Genomic DNA, 17,826 nt, shown 5'->3' on the forward strand with positions numbered 1-17,826 from the left:
TACGCTATCGCCGACGGAGCAACATGGTGTTGCTCTGGGGTTCATCATGAAGGAGCAGCGTGACGCTGCTTCCTCAGTGACGGCGTCGTCAGGGACGACACCGCGTGCTCAATCATTGAAATTGAGCGTGAGCAATTACGTGGGAAGAGAGGGCGAGCCTCTCCTCCGATGGCTTGTCGAGCTCGACACAGCCATAGCGGCTCGACGCATCGTCGACCCGCTGTCGAAGGTCGCGTTCGCCATGTCCTGCCTTGGCGGACGCGCAAGGAGTTGGGCGTATGGGCGCCGACTCTCCGATCCTACGTGCTTCAGCACGTACGAAGTATTCAAAGAGGAGCTCTGTAGTGGGTCTAACTTGACTCACTACTTTAGCTTACACGTTGCGCAACGTGTATGAGGAAGCGTAAGTACTTAGTAATTACTTAGCTTAATTATATTTGAATACACAAATATAAGTTAACTTAGACAAGACTCCAAGTAGCTAGTTTAAGGTAAATTGAGAACTGTATTGCTTGTAAATTGATCTTCCTCTAAAATCCGCTAAAAACTGTTTATCATCTATGAAAGGGTTGACAGCGGCTGGCTGTCAGAGCCCCGCTAATATGCATGTCTCTGATTGGTAGAAAGATGCTGCTTTCTACCAATAGGATCTTTTGGGTATGTGTGGACCACTCACTGTGGTGGTCCACTTCAATGTATCCATCGGTGTGTCTTACACCAATGTGAGGAAGTATCCAAAACGTTTAACAGATAACCTATCTGTTAAATTCACAAGTGGCTTGCAGCCACTTGTACGTGTAACCCCGTTACACCATCCCCCCCTTAAGGTTAGACGCGCGGGGTCTCCGCACGTCAATCTTTGGAATTGACCATTCGTCAATTCTCCGCGTTTGGAGAAGAAATCCGCGCTCACTCAACGATGAGCGCGCCTCAGAAGAAGTCCGCAAAGTCGATGGGGAGTCATCTCTCCATCGACGACTACTTCGAACGCCAGAAGGCGAAGTACGGTGACGTCGTCGACTTCGACGACGACGATGAAGACATGGAGGGCGAGGAGGACTCGCCCTCAAAGCGTAAAGACTCAGTGTCGAGCGAATCGCTCGACCCTCACGCCAAGAATGTTCGCCCGCGTGAAGGGGACGAATCGGACGCTTCGAGTTCGAAGCGTTCGCTTACTGAGAGTGATACCCCACTCGCTTCAGCTGGGGCTCTCAGTACTCCGCGCGCTGCTGCTGCAGCGCGTGATGTTAAAGCTCAAGGCTCTCCGCGCGCTGCGCCTGCAGCGCGCGATCCATGGATGCCGTCCGCGTCCGAGATCGCGGACCGATTTGGGAACTCGGTACCTCCGAATGAGGTGCCGCTGTACGTATGCAGCGCCATCAAAGATGACGCTGTGACTGCCGAGCTGCACTTTGATGCGGAAACGCATCAAAGGCGCGATTACTACATCGGACTCTTTCATGAACTCCGATGGTTTCAAAGCAAGAAGACCTCTTCTCGCAGCACAGTGCCCGAATGGCAGGCACTTTGTCAAAGCTGGAACGCCTTTGTTGAGAACTTCAACAAGAGGCCGAGTGCTTACCGTGATCGGATTAAGCAAGCGCGTGATCGCTTCGAGACGTACTCGAAGCGTGGAAAGCTGGAGCAACTTCATGTTGCTGCTGAGGAGGCAAATGTGCCGTGCGCTGTGCCCGAGGGCTTTCAGTGCACGAAGTGCTTTCCAGGCGCGGTCCGCTTGAGCGACCGCGACCTGACCGGGTACACGTCGTTCCGTGTGCCCGAGAGTCTCAAAGAGCTCCGTGCTAAGTTCTTAGCACGTGAGGGTTCGGGCGCTAGCGATGATCGCAGCGCTCGTGTTACTTCCGCTGCGCCAGCGCGTACTGCTCTTCGTACGCCCTCACCATTTCCGGAACGTCCTCCAGCAAGACGTTCCGCGGCTCCCATGTATCTCGATGGGGAGGAAATCCTCTCCAACGAATACGAAAACGAGCCCCTTGAGGGTTCGTATTCGGGATACTATGGTCAACAATCCGCTCAACAATCCAGCGGGTTGAGCCGCGGGCGTCACGGATCGGCGGTGGCGGGGGTGGGAACACGCCCCGGGTATGATCAGCCCCGGGCTGATCAGTATGCGCCTCTCCACGACCGGGTAACCGTCGTGGAGCGTCTGCAGGGCGCTGAGTTCGCCGCCCTGAAACAGGAGCTGGCGAACCAGAAGGCCCAAGTCGCGCCGGTCTCGCAGACCGCCTCGAACATCCAGGTCGAGCTGGGGACCCAGATGAAGGGGTTGCTCCAGCGCGTCCGCGCGCTGGAGGAGAGGTTGCTCGTCGCCGAGGCCAAGTCCTCCGCTTCTGCCTCGGCTCTTGCCGAGGCTTCGGGTCAGCCGAGCTAGATGGCTCGTGCTGCCGGTATGGCTTCAGCCGTCCGACGTAAAAGGTCGGATGGAGGCGCATGCTAGACGGTATGTCTAGCGTGTATGCGTTGCCGTGCCGTGCCAACACAGTGAACGGCCCGATGAAGCGCGGAGCAAGCTTGCTTGCTCCGAAATCCGAAACTGCATGTCTAGGCAGGTTTTGTGTAGCTAACAAAACTAATGAACCAACTTTGAATTCATTTGTGTTGCCTCTGCCCGCATTGTCTGCGTTCAGCTTCTGTTGATCAACAGAAGCTGCTATAGTGTCTTGGACAAACCGAATCACGGCTTGTCTTTTGGTGATGAAACTGATTGCATCCGAGCTGAAGTCATTCAGCTCGCTCTCCGCTAGAGGCCCGGCCTCTGCGTGGTTCTTTGCGGTGTCTGCGCCCTGCGCAGACCCGTGGTCGTTGGCCATATTGTTGGGGGAGTCTGCGCCCTGCGCAGACTCATGTGGTTTGTCCATTGTTGCAGCTGACACTGTGCAAGTGTCAGCGGTTTTCTGCGGCTGCTGTATTGCAGTCGTAGATCCTCCCCCACTTAAAGTGGGAGCCATCACTCCGAGTAAACTCGGTAGACGTGGATGCCGCATGGCATTCACGTAGAACGGTGTATGCCTGGTCGAGGCATGCACTGAGTTATTGATGGCAAACTCTGCCATCGATAAGCACTCGCTCCAGTATTGGAACGAGTGAGCGTAGCTCTTCAGAATGTCGACGAGCACGCGGTTCACGCGCTCGGTTTGACCGTCCGTCTGCGGATGATCCGCAGTCGACATGGAAAGCTGGCTCCCAAGAAGTGTAAACACTTCTTGCCACAGGTGCGCTGTGAAGCGCGGGTCTCTGTCCGACACGATGTCGGACGGCATGCCATGGTGTTTGAACACCATGTCGACGAGCAGACGGGCCGTCTGCTTCGCGGTCACCTCTGCTGGCACCGCAGCAAGATGTACCATCTTGCTGAAACGGTCTACAAAGACCACAACACCGGTGTTCCCTCCGCTATCCGGGGGAAGACCAAAGATGAAGTCCAAAGACATGGACTTCCAACACTCCGACGGAGTCGGTAGTGATTGCAACGGAGCCTGCGCGAATGGCGCAGGCTTTACGCGTTGGCATACCTCGCAAGCACGGATGTACTTGCGCACCCACTTATACTGGTGGTGCCAGTAGAAGTCGCGCGTGAGAAGGACGTAAGTCTTCTCACGTCCGAGATGTCCCGCAGTCGGGGCATCATGATACTCGTACATGATCCTGAGTCGCAGGTCATGGTCATTTGGCACGACAACGCGATCCGCGTTGTCGTCGACTGCGTTGTAGAGTAGCAGTCCGTCGTGCACACGAAAACGGTGTGCACGCGCGCGAAGGTGTTTGGGCAACTTCTGACGAGCCTTGTCAGAAGGTGTTGTGCCATAGGCCAACAAGGGCTTCGCGTCCGCATTGTGCGCGTACGCGGCCTTCACATCATCCAACAGAGATGATGTGGGTTTGCTCGATCGCATGGCGTCAATGGCATTGACGTCAACAGCTTCTGCATAGTCCGGCCGACGTGATAACGCGTCGGCCACCACGTTCAATCTTCCGGGTTTGTATTCGACCCGGAAGTTATACTCCGCAAAGAATGAGAGCCATCTCGCCATTCTTTGTGAAATGTGTGGCGACTTCACTGCGGTGCGCAGTGAAGCATGGTCGGTGTAGACCACAAATGGTCTACTCCCAAGCAAGTACACTCGGAACTTGGCGAGTGCATACTTCATGGCAAGGAGTTCCTTGTCATGCACCGGATAGTTGCGCTCAGCTGGTTTCAGCTGACGCGATTGGTAGTAGACGACACGATCACGGCCCTCGTGATCGTGCTGCATCAACGCGCATCCGATCGCGAAATCGGATGCGTCACACACTACGTGAAATGGGCGATCTTGGTCAGCCACTGCCAAGATCGGCGCCTCAGTCAAGCCCCGCTTGACTGCATCGAATGCCTTTTGGCAATCCGGTGTCCAATTCCACACAGCTTCTTTCTTAAGAAGTTGTGACAGCGGGCGAATCTTGCCCGCATAGTCTTCCACGTACTTGCACAAGTACGTGGCCAAACCAAGGAACTGCCTCAGTTCCTTGACACTTGAAGGTGTTGGCCATTCATTGATCACTCTGACCTTTTCCGGGTCAGGGCGAACACCATACTTCCCTACGAGACACCCGAGGACGGGTATCTCGCTCGCCCCGAAGATACACTTCTTCAGGTTCGCGTAGAGCTTATGCTTTCGCATAAGCTCAAGTAGCTGCCGGAGATGCACCCTGTGCATCTCTACGTCGGTCTTCCCGTCCACAGCCCGGCTGTGGATGAATACATCATCGAAGTAGCTCGGTGCGAAGTCGCGCACCGAGCGCAACAAGTGCGTCACGCACCTGTTGAAAGTCGCAGGGGCATTCTTAAGCCCCTGTGGCATCACTAGCCATTCCCAGAGCATGCCGCTTGGCGTGCTCACTGCCGTGAGAGGGATATCGCTCTCACGCATTAGGATTTGATAAAATCCATCTCGCAAGTCGAGAGCACTGTAAACGGTGCTCCCGGCCATCGAATCGATGATAACATCTTTTCGTGGTATCGGCGTCTGCGCCGGTACCGTCGCATCGTTCAGCTTGTTGTAGGCATGAACGATGCGCCATCCGCCCTGTGGCTTTTTGACACAGAACGTCGGAGCACTGTGCGGGGACTTTGATTCCCGCACTTGTCCTGCTTTACGACGACTTTCAAAGAAGTCGTCGATCGCTTTTACTTGATCTCGCGGCAGTGGCCACTGCCGCGTGACACAGTACTTCGTGCCCGGCACGAGATCAATCTCGTGCTGAATGCCATTATCCTGCGGAAGCTCCGCAGGAATGTCTTCCGGGAGTACGTCTTTGTACTCCCTCAACAATTCGTAATAGGGACTCGACTTCAGCGAGTCCCAACCTTGTTCCTCGAAGCGCTCTCGCTTCGTCTTCGCACTGAGAGTGTCTTCACTCTCAGTGGTACTTCCCATGAAGAGCTGCCTCAGCTCTTCGCTCTCGCTCGCTGTTCTTTCACTGTCCGAAAGAACGCAGACTTGCTCGATGCGTCCATCGTGCAAGTCGCGCGTGAAGCGATTCCAGCTCATGGCTGGAAGCGAAGTCAACTCCGACGCCGTCGTCGGAGGACTAGCGAGTTCCATGTCACGATACTGGAATCCAGTATCGGTGCGCGTCAAGACGCTTAGCGTCTCGACATCCGGCGTCACCGCCGCAGTCTGCCCAGCAGACTGCTCTTGTTGCGTCTCGGTCCCGGACCGAGACTTGCGCAGCGTTTTCCGCTTGCGCCGTCTTCTTGTTGTGCGGAGCCCGGCTCCGCACAGTTGTTCTTCTGATCCAGGCCCGGCCGTGGACAGTTGTTCGCCGGCAGACCCTGTCTGCGGGCGCGCGATATCAAGCCCGGCTGCACGACAGCATGCAAATTGCGTCAGTGCGGTACGTTTGCAACCGTCCGCACTGTTTGCAGCGTCAACTCCCGGAGTTGACACGCCTTCGTCACCTCGACGCCATTCATTGGCGGAGCCCCTCATGACTGAGGGTGCGTCGGCTCCCGGAGCCGACGCGTCGTTGTCGACCTGACCTCTTCGGGTCAGGGATTGTCCCTTACACGCTTGAGCGTGGGTATAGGTACCCGGAACCAGCACATCTTTTTCTTCCGACGTCGGCAGCATTGCCGACGTGGGTCTCACTTGTGCGCATCCTTGCGCACCCCTTGGGCACTCCGGGACAGCGGCATTAAGCGCTGTCTCAACTGGCGAGTCGCGCGTACCTGCTGGTGCGTGCGCTGCGGTAACAGGACCATCTCTCTGTTCAGCTGTCGCGGCCGAAGCGCACGAGCGTGCGCTTCTTCCAGTCTATCACCGGATCATGCCGTGCAAGCCACGGCATGCCCATTACCATGTCGAACTTATCGTCCAGGTCCAGGACGATAAAGTGTTCGACAAACACTCGTTGTTTGTACGAGAAGCGCACGTTCACGACGCGCTTCTCGGTCTTCACGATGGCACCTGTTGCCAGTCGTACCTCCAGAAGACTTCGAGGTGTATCTACCTCCTCGAAGTCAAGTCTCGACAGGCTTCGTAGTCGAACAAAGTTGTTCGACGCGCCTGAATCTACCAAAGCTCGAAGAGAGTCACTCGCTCTCTTCAGGTAAACCTTCAAGATGACTAGGTTCGGCCTGTCATCTTGTTTCTTGCAGTGAGAGCTGGTCTCACTGGGGCTGCAGTCTCAGTGTCGCGTGCCCGATGTCGGCACGCGCGACTGCATTACCAGTAGGGCGCCCCGCGCCTACTGGATGTTCGCGTTTTTTGTTGGTCCGCGACGATGCCTAGCATCGCCACGACGGCCACCTCCAGGGGGCATGGGAGCTGTGCACTCCCGTGCAAAGTGACCGATCCTTCCGCAACGGAAGCATCGCACGTTACCTCCCTGCTGCTGGTAACCAGCAGTTGTTACATTCGAGAGGTCCATTGGTTCTGGACCTCCCGGCCTCGCTACCGGGCGCGGTTGCGGCCTCGGTACGTTCACATGTAGTTTAGCCTGCCGCAGGCTAAACTCTTCTTGCATGGCAAGAGTAATCGCAGCTTCGAGAGTACTCGGGTACTCTCGGAAGAGATAGGTCTTCACAGGCCCATCTCGAAGTCCTTTCATGAACGTGACGACCTTGGTCGCCTCGTCAATTGGGTTAGTCACGATATTTGATACCAAATATCGTGCGCGCTGCGCGTAAGCATGGACGTCATGCTTACCCTGCTGAAGGTCGAGGAACTCCGCCCTCGACCGGAACTCGTTTTGCGGGGGCTCAAACGCTTGTTTGAGCTCCTCTTTGAACACTTCGTACGTGCTGAAGCACGTAGGATCGGAGAGTCGGCGTCCATACGCCCAACTCCTTGCGCGTCCGCCAAGGCAGGACATGGCGAACGCGACCTTCGACAGCGGGTCGACGATGCGTCGAGCCGCTATGGCTGTGTCGAGCTCGACAAGCCATCGGAGGAGAGGCTCGCCCTCTCTTCCCACGTAATTGCTTACGCTCAACTTTAATGGTTGAGCACGCGGTGTCGTCCCTGACGACGCCGTCACTGAGGAAGCAGCGTCACGCTGCTCCTTCATGATGAACCCCAGAGCAACACCATGTTGCTCCGTCGGCGATAGCGTACGCAGCATTGTAGCTATCGCCGCTTCTCCAATGACTGTTGACAGTCGTTGGAGGGCCTCCCACTCTGGGTCAGACAGGTGGGGGCAACATGCGTTGCAGGCGTGTTGGAGTTTCCATGGGCACCTCCGTGCTCATGTGGTTCTCGGCTCCGCGTTCGTACACCGCGTACGAACGTCAAGCAGTCGGTCGTTGGACGGACTACAAAGTGCTACCAGGTGTAGTGGGTCTAACTTGACTCACTACTTTAGCTTACACGTTGCGCAACGTGTATGAGGAAGCGTAAGTACTTAGTAATTACTTAGGTTAATTATATTTGAATACACAAATATAAGTTAACCCTTTAACTACCGGACCAAATCTTTGGGGTCCACATGGACCTCTACCTGCGCGAACCATATTAGCGCATTTTGAATTTTTGAACCAATAGTGAGTGGCTGGCGGCCTCCCAGACAACATCCCCTTCAAACTTGTTTCTCCCCTCCCCCACTTCTCGGTAGGAACGTAGCTGAATGCAAGACAGCACAGACGCGTGTGGACGGTGTGGTGCGCTTGGGTGCGACTGGCAGCACTACGGCGGCGAGCTGAAGGATGCAGGGCAGCGACTGCTGCTGAAACTGTGGCGAAGACGACGGCGGAATCGTGCTGTCAGGCTTGCTCTCCAGCGCATGTATCTTTACCGGAAGAATGGCAACATGAACGGCGATATTCCTGCTTGCATTAGCAGCAAGCTGCAGCAGCTTTGGCCGGACAAAATGGATGTAAGTACATTGTCATGCTGATGGCAGCGCTAACTCATCTACGCTAGTGATTGACCTGTTCAAACGTTTGCGTGTAAATGCTACAGGGTCATCGGTCGTTGCTCTGCATACAGCCTCCAGTGCCTCGCGAAGTGCAGGCGACCGCGCTTTGAATACGTCTTGATAGTGGAAGGCGCTGAAGCATTCGACGTGAAAGCCCTCTCGCACTCCGTGCAGCCGTACTTGGATTTCTTCGAGATCCCTCTTAGGCTACACAAATAGCATTTGAGTTTGCCATTGCTGTGCCTGGTTGAGTTGGGTGTAATGATATGCATCGAGGTGTCCGCACCAACAACGTCATCGATCGTCTCACGCTGTCGCTTCTTCTGTCGGCGTGACTGCTGGCGCCGAAGCGCTTTTCGTTTCGACTCAGAGTGTCCGCAATTTTGCGCTTGAACTCGCGTAGTGTCGGCACTTGATCGGTCGATCGCTTCAGCAGTGCGTATGCATTGATCAACGCAATATCGAGTAGCCACGTAAAGAGGGTCATGTCTAACCGCTTCTCGCGACGTCTATTTGGATTCGTTGAGCGTAGTTGATCTACACGATCAACGCCGTTCATGAAGCGGTTGTATACCGCTATGACAGTTGGAGCCATGAAAGTTTTCGATGAAGCATGCAATCATCTGTCCAGCGCTGAATTGGATACAGACCGTGGCAGCATTCCACAGCCTCGGCAGAAGTGCAGCTTAGTGTTCTCGATGATGGCGTTGCACGTAGGTCGTTGCTGTAGAAGATGACGACTTTTCGATCTTTGTAGATGATGTACCCGGCTCGGTTTGCTACTTGCAGCCTCGGCTCGAATTTGGTTTTCCGCGACTTCGGGAAACCCTTTTGGGTTTTTTGGTGCTCGGCCTCTTGCTTTTCCAACCCGGTTCTGGCTCCACCGCCGCGACAAACTCCCATTGACCTCTCTCTGCCTCCGCCACACGCTGCACAGCTTCTTCTACGGCTGGTTTGTTGAATTTGTCGGCCAAATTCAGGCGCACGGTTCCAGTTGTGTGCACCTCGCCGTCGGTAAACGCGAGAATAGCTCTAGCAAATGTATGTCGTGTGTAGAAATTGTCGGACACGACAAGTCGGTATCCTGTAGGAGATTGCAGTATCTTGGTTTGGTGCCCAACCATAGCCAACCACAAAGCCGTCGCCGAATTAGCAGCAACAGGAACGTCTTCACGGCGAAGTGTATTGTAGAGAGAGGTGCGCAATGTTGGAAACTGCTGCGTGTAACGTTGAGCCGGTGTTGTAGGCTGCGTATTCCCCGAAGCATTATCCCATAGCGTGTGCACGTAAAGAGAATCCCATCCGACGACGGCGTAAAACCGCACTCCATACTTATTAGGCTTTGATGGCATATATGTGCGGGCTTTCGAGCGGGCTTTTGTTGGTACTGTCATCTCATCAATGCTACTCACACCGATAGGAATAGCAAACTCAGCGAATCGCTTCTGAAAGTGCGCAAGAATTGTTCGACTGTGCCACAAAGGATCACGAAGTTTGTCAAGCGTTGGGTCTTCAGAAGAATGAAATCGTAAAGCTGACCGAATGTTTTGAAACCTTGTCCTTGGCATTGTCTCCGCAAAAGCTGGCTGACCAAGAAAACGAGCTTCGGACCAATACTCCGTGATATCATTGAGCGGGCATATACTCATTGCAATTTCCAGGCCCAAATATGCGTTGAATTGACTGTCTGTGAGCTTTTGCTGTCCTCGCGTTGCTAGAATGTCTGATGTCCACGTCTTCAAGCTGTGCCGGAATTCAGCGGTGAAAAACAAAGCGAAAAGGCCGTATTCAGCATTATCACGGTAAGCTTTAGCAACTTTCGCTTCTGCTGCAACATGAAGCCCGCTTTGCATGTTCAGTGACTGCATGTACGCTCTTCCAAGGCTGCTGGGTTCGAAACGGCTGTGCTGGTTATCCGTTCGGGGTGTTTGAAGCGACCCCATGTTGCTGGGGGCCGTGAGTAAGTCGGTGAAGCTGCTGGGTACGTGCTGGTTCGTTGGAGTGGCGGCTTTTGCATGACTGTCGACGTATTGTGGGCCTGGTGTGCTTGTCATACTGACGCCATCGCTATCAAGCTGCACGTCGTAGTCGTCTAGCGGTTGTTCGTCGCTCTGCGGAGCAAAACCGTCAAGCTGAAACTCGTCATCCAGCTGAGTTTCTTCGTCTAGCTGAAGTTCATCAAGCTGAGGCTCGTCGTGCACCAATCTATCCCATTCATCGACAAGCGAGTCGACGGCGATGTCGTCGATGCGGAACTGCTGCTGGCTTTCGAGTTCTTCCCATCCCCCTCTAAACCTGTTTGCCATGCTCGGAGCTCGCCAAAAACCTGAATGGCGCTTATACTGCTGGCCGCGCGCTCAACGAGGCTCAAACGAATGGCCTGGCTAGCACACGGTAGAGGTCTGTATGGACCTCTACCGCGACCTGCAGTGGCCTGTCCCGCAACCGTAGTGATTATTGACCAATACGGGCGTTGGATTGCCGCTTTGTAGAGGTCTCAGTGGACCTCTAACTGGACCAGTAGTTAAAGGGTTAACTTAGACAAGACTCCAAGTAGCTAGTTTAAGGTAAATTGAGAACTGTATTGCTTGTAAATTGATCTTCCTCTAAAATCCGCTAAAAACTGTTTATCATCTATGAAAGGGTTGACAGCGGCTGGCTGTCAGAGCCCCGCTAATATGCATGTCTCTGATTGGTAGAAAGATGCTGCTTTCTACCAATAGGATCTTTTGGGTATGTGTGGACCACTCACTGTGGTGGTCCACTTCAATGTATCCATCGGTGTGTCTTACACCAATGTGAGGAAGTATCCAAAACGTTTAACAGATAACCTATCTGTTAAATTCACAAGTGGCTTGCAGCCACTTGTACGTGTAACCCCGTTACAAGCTCAAACAAGCGTTTGAGCCCCCGCAAAACGAGTTCCGGTCGAGGGCGGAGTTCCTCGACCTTCAGCAGGGTAAGCATGACGTCCATGCTTACGCGCAGCGCGCACGATATTTGGTATCAAATATCGTGACTAACCCGATTGACGAGGCGACCAAGGTCGTCACGTTCATGAAAGGACTTCGAGATGGGCCCGTGAAGAACTATCTCTTCCGAGAGTACCCGAGTACTCTCGAAGCTGCAATCACTCTTGCCATGCAAGAAGAGTTTAGCCTGCGGCAGGCTAAACTCCATGTAAACGTACCGAGGCCGCAACCGCGCCCGGTAGTGAGGCCGGGAGGTCCGGAGCCAATGGACCTCTCGAACGCAACAACTGCTGGTTACCAGCAGCAGGGAGGCAACGTGCGATGCTTCCGTTGCGGAAGGATCGGTCACTTTGCACGGGAGTGCACAGCTCCCATGTCCCCTGGAGGTGGCCGTCGTGGCGATGCTAGGCATCGCCGCGAACAACAAAAAACGCGAACATCCAGTAGGCGCGGGGCGCCCTACTGGTAATGCAGTCGCGCGAGCCGACATCGGGCACGCGACACTGAGGACTGCAGCCCCCAGTGAGACCAGCTCTCACCGCAAGAAACAAGATGACAGGCCGAACCTAGTCATCTTGAAGGTTTACTCGAAGAGAGCGAGTGACTCTCTTCGAGCTTTGGTAGATTCAGGCGCGTCGAACAACTTTGTTCGACTACGAAGCCTGCCGAGACTTGACTTCGAGGAGGTAAATGTACCTCGAAGTCTTCTGGAGGTACGACTGGCAACAGGTGCCATCGTAAAGACCGAGAAGCGCGTCGTGAACGTGCGCTTCTCGTACAAACAACGAGTGTTTGTCGAACACTTTATCGTCCTGGACCTGGACGATAAGTTCGACATGGTAATGGGCATGCCGTGGCTTGCACGGCATGATCCGGTGATAGACTGGAAGAAGCGCACGCTCGTGCGCTTCGGCCGCGACAGCTGAACAGAGAGATGGTCCTGTTACCGCAGCGCACGCACCAGCAGGTACGCGCGACTCGCCAGTTGAGACAGCGCTTAATGCCGCTGTCCCGGAGTGCCCAAGGGGTGCGCAAGGATGCGCACAAGTGAGACCCACGTCGGCAATGCTGCCGACGTCGGAAGAAAAAGATGTGCTGGTTCCGGGTACCTATACCCACGCTCAAGCGTGTAGGACAATCCCTGACCCGAAGAGGTCAGGTCGACAACGACGCGTCGGCTCCGGGAGCCGACGCACCCTCAGTCATGAGGGGCTCCGCCAATGAATGGCGTCGAGGTGACGAAGGCGTGTCAACTCCGGGAGTTGACGCTGCAAACAGTGCGGACGGTTGCAAACGTACCGCACTGACGCAATTTGCATGCTGTCGTGCAGCCGGGCTTGATATCGCGCGCCCGCAGACAGGGTCTGCCGGCGAACAACTGTCCACGGCCGGGCCTGGATCAGAAGAACAACTGTGCGGAGCCGGGCTCCGCACAACAAGAAGACGGCGCAAGCGGAAAACGCTGCGCAAGTCTCGGTCCGGGACCGAGACGCAACAAGAGCAGTCTGCTGGGCAGACTGCGGCGGTGACGCCGGATGTCGAGACGCTAAGCGTCTTGACGCGCACCGATACTGGATTCCAGTATCGTGACATGGAACTCGCTAGTCCTCCGACGACGGCGTCGGAGTTGACTTCGCTTCCATCCATGAGCTGGAAGTGCTTCACACGCGACTTGCACGATGGACGCATCGAGCAAGTCTGCGTTCTTTCGGACAGTGAAAGAACAGCGAGCGAGAGCGAAGAGCTGAGGCAGCTCTTCATGGGAAGTACCACTGAGAGTGAAGACACTCTCAGTGCGAAGACGAAGCGAGAGCGCTTCGAGGAACAAGGTTGGGACTCGCTGAAGTCGAGTCCCTATTACGAATTGTTGAGGGAGTACAAAGACGTACTCCCGGAAGACATTCCTGCGGAGCTTCCGCAGGATAATGGCATTCAGCACGAGATTGATCTCGTGCCGGGCACGAAGTACTGTGTCACGCGGCAGTGGCCACTGCCGCGAGATCAAGTAAAAGCGATCGACGACTTCTTTGAAAGTCGTCGTAAAGCAGGACAAGTGCGGGAATCAAAGTCCCCGCACAGTGCTCCGACGTTCTGTGTCAAAAAGCCACAGGGCGGGTGGCGCATCGTTCATGCCTACAACAAGCTGAACGATGCGACGATACCGGCGCAGACGCCGATACCGCGAAAAGATGTTATCATCGATTTGATGGCAGGGAGCACCGTTTACAGTGCTCTCGACTTGCGAGATGGATTTTATCAAATCCTAATGCGTGAGAGCGATATCCCTCTCACGGCAGTGAGCACGCCAAGCGGCATGCTCTGGGAATGACTAGTAATGCCACAGGGGCTTAAGAACGCCCCTGCGACTTTCAACAGGTGCGTGACGCACTTGTTGCGCTCGGTGCGCGACTTCGCGCCGAGCTACTTCGATGATGTGTTCATCCACAGCCGAGCTGTGGACGGAAGATTGACGTAGAGATGCACAGGGTGCATCTCCGGAAGCTACTTGAGCTTATGTGAAAGCATAAGCTCTACGCGAACCTGAAGAAGTGTATCTTCGGGGCGAGCGAGATACCCGTCCTCGGGTGTCTCGTAGGGAAGAATGGTGTTCGCCCTGACCCGGTAAAGGTCAGAGTGATAAATGAATGGCCAACGCCTTCAAGTGTCAAGGAACTGAGGCAGTTCCTTGGTTTGGCCACGTACTTGTGCAAGTACGTGGAAGACTATGCGGGCAAGATTCGCCCGCTGTCACAACTTCTTAAGAAAGAAGCTGTGTGGAATTGGACACCGGATTGCCAAAAGGCATTCGATGCAGTCAAGCGGGGCTTGACTGAGGCGCCGATCTTGGCAGTGGCTGACCAAGATCGCCCATTTCATGTAGTGTGTGACGCATCCGATTTCGCGATCGGATGCGCGTTGATGCAGCACGATCACGAGGGCCGTGATCGTGTCGTCTACTACCAATCGCGTCAGCTGAAACCAGCTGAGCGCAACTATCCGGTGCATGACAAGGAACTCCTTGCCATGAAGTATGCACTCGCAAAGTTCCGAGTGTATTTGCTTGGAAGTAGACCATTTGTGGTCTACACCGACCATGCTTCACTGCGCACCGCAGTGAAGTCGCCACACATTTCACAAAGAATGGCGAGATGGCTCTCATTCTTTGCGGAGTATAACTTCCGGGTCGAATACAAACCCGGAAGATTGAACGTGGTGGCCGACGCGTTATCACGTCGGCCGGACTATGCAGAAGCTGTTGACGTCAATGCCATTGACGCCATGCGATCGAGCAAACCCACATCATCTCTGTTGGATGATGTGAAGGCCGCGTACGCGCACAATGCGGACGCGAAGCCCTTGTTGGCCTATGGCACAACACCTTCTGACAAGGCTCGTCAGAAGTTGCCCAAACACCTTCGCGCGCGTGCACACCGTTTTCGTGTGCACGACGGACTGCTTCTTTATAATGCAGTCGACGACAACGCGGACCGCGTTGTCGTGTCGAATGACCATGACCTGCGACTCAGGATCATGTACGAATATCATGATGCCCCGACTGCGGGACATCTCGGACGTGAGAAGACATACGTCCTTCTCACGCGCGACTTCTACTGGCACCACCAGTATAAGTGGGTGCACAAGTACATCCGTGCTTGCGAGGTATGCCAACGCGTAAAGCCTGCGCCATTCGCGCAGGCTCCGTTGCAATCACTACCGACTCCGTCGGAGTGTTGGAAGTCCATGTCATTGGACTTCATCTTTGGTCTTTCCCCGGACAGCGGAGGGAATACCGGTGTTGTGGTCTTCGTCGACCGCTTCAGCAAGATGTACCATCTTGCTGCGGTGCCGGCAGAAGTGACCGCGAAACAGACGGCCCGTCTGTTCGTCGACATGGTGTTCAAACACCATGGCATGCCGTCCGACATCGTGTCGGACAGAGACCCGCGCTTCACAGCGCACCTGTCGCAAGAAGTGTTTACACTTCTTGAGAGCCAGCTTTCCATGTCGACTGCGGATCATCCGCAGACGGACGGTCAAACCGAGCGCGTGAACCGCGTGCTCGTCGACATTCTGAAGAGCTACGCTCACTCGTTCCAATACCGGAGCGAGTGCTTATCGATGGCAGAGTTTGCCATCAATAACTCAGTGCATGCCTCGACCGGGCATACACCGTTCTACGTGAATGCCATGCGGCATCCACGTCTACCGAGTTTACTCGGAGTGATGGCTCCCACTTTAAGTGGGGGAGGATCTACGACTGCAATACAGCAGCCGCAGAAAACCGCTGACACTTGCACAGTGTCAGCTGCAACAATGAACAAACCACATGAGTCTGCGCAGAGCACAGACTCCTCCGCCAACAAGGACGACGACCACGGGTCTGCGCAGGGCGCAGACACCGCGAAGAACCACGCAGAGGCAGGGCCTCTAGCGGAGAGCGAGCTGAATGACTTCAGCTCGGATGCAATCAACTTCATCACCAAAAGACAAGCCGTAATTCGGCTTGTCCAAGATGCAATAGCAGCTTCTGTTGATCAACAGAAGCTAAACACAGACAATGTGGGCAGAGGCAACACAAATGAATTTAAAGTTGGTTCATTAGTTTTGTTAGCTACACGAAACCTGCCTAAACATGCAGTTTCGGATTTCGGAGCAAGCAAGCTTGCTCCGCGCTTCATCGGGCCGTTCACTGTGTTGGCACGGCACGGCAACCCATACACGCTAGACATACCGTCTAGCATGCGCCTCCATCCGACCTTTTACGTCGGACGGCTGAAGCCATACCTGCAGCACGAGCCATCTAGCTCGGCTGACCCGAAGCCTCGGCAGGAGCCGAGGCAGAAGCGGAAGCCTTGGTCTCGGCAACGAGCAGCCTCTCCTCCAGCGCGCGGACGCGCTGGAGCAACCCCTTCATCTGGGTCCCCAGCTCAACCTGGATATTCGAGGCGGTCTGCGAGACCGCCGCGACTTGGGCCTTCTGGTTCGCCAGCTCCTGCTTCAGGGCGGCGAACTCAGCGCCCTGCAGACGCTCCATGGCGGTCACCCGGTCGTGGAGAGGCGCATACTGATCAGCCCGGGGCTGATCGTACCCGGGGCGTGTTCCCACCCCCGCCACCGCCGGTCCGTAACGCCCGCGGCTCAACCCGCTGGATTGTTGAGCGGATTGTTGACCATAGTATCCCGAAAACGACCCTCAAGGGGCTCGTTTTCGTATTTGTTGGAGGGATTTCCTCCCCATCAAGATACATGGGAGCCGCGGAACGTCTTGCTGGAGGACGTTCCGGAATTGGTGAGGGCGTACGAGGAGCAGTACGCGCTGGTGCAGCGGAAGCAGTGCGAGCGCTGCGATCATCGCTAGCGCCCGAACCCTTACGTACTAAGAACTTAGCACGGAGCTCTTTGAGACTCTCGGGCACACGGAACGACGTGTACCCGGTCAGGTCGCGGTCGCTCAAGCGGACCGCGCCTGGGAAGCACTTCGCGCACTGAAAGCCCTCGGGCACAGCGCACGGCACATTAGCCTCCTCCGCAGCAACGTGTAGTTGCTCCAACTTTCCACGCTTCGAGTACGTCTCGAAGCGATCACGCGCTTACTTAATCCGATCACGCTAAGCACTCGGTTTCTTGTTGAAGTTTTCAACAAAGGCGTTCCAACTTTGACAAAGTGCCTGCCACTCCGGCACTTTGCTGTGAGAAGATGTCTTCTTGCTTTGAAACCATCGGAGCTCATGAAAGAGTCCGATGTAATAATCGCGCCTTTGATGCGTTTCCGCATCAAAGTGCAGCTCGGCAGCTACAGCGTCATCTTTGATGGCGCTGCATACGTACAGCGGCACCTCATTCGGAGGTACCGAATTCCCATACCGTTCCGAGATCTCGGACGCGGACGGCATCCATGGATCGCGCGCTGCAGGCGCAGCGCGCGGTGAACCCAGCGCTTTAGAATCACGCGCTGCAGCTGCAGCGCGCGGAGTACTGAGAGCCCCAGCGGAAGCGAGTGGGGTATCACTCTCAGTTCGCGAACGCTTCGAACTCGAAGCGTCCGATTCGTCCCCTTCACGCGGGCGAATGTTCTTCGCATGAGGGTCGAGCGATTCGCTCGACACTGAGTCTTTGCGCTTAGAGGACGAGTTCTCCTCGTCCTCCATATCTTCGTCGTCGTCATCGAAGTCGACGACGTCGCCGTACTTCGCCTTTTGGCGTTCGAAGTAGTCGTCTATGGAGAGATGACTCTCCACCGACTTCGAAGTCTTCTTCTCTTGAGGCATGCTCATCGTTGAATGAGCGCGGGTTTCTTCTCCAAACGCAGAGAATTGACGAATGGTGAATTCGGAGATTATCGTGCGGGGACCCCGCGCGTCTAATCTTAAGGGGGGATGGTGTAACGGGGTTACACGTACAAGTGGCTGAAAGCCACTTGTAAATTTAACAGATAGGT

This window comes from Phytophthora cinnamomi (assembly GCF_018691715.1).
Source record: "Phytophthora cinnamomi strain GKB4 chromosome Unknown Contig66, whole genome shotgun sequence".
Classification (NCBI taxonomy): Eukaryota; Oomycota; class Peronosporomycetes; order Peronosporales; family Peronosporaceae; genus Phytophthora; species Phytophthora cinnamomi.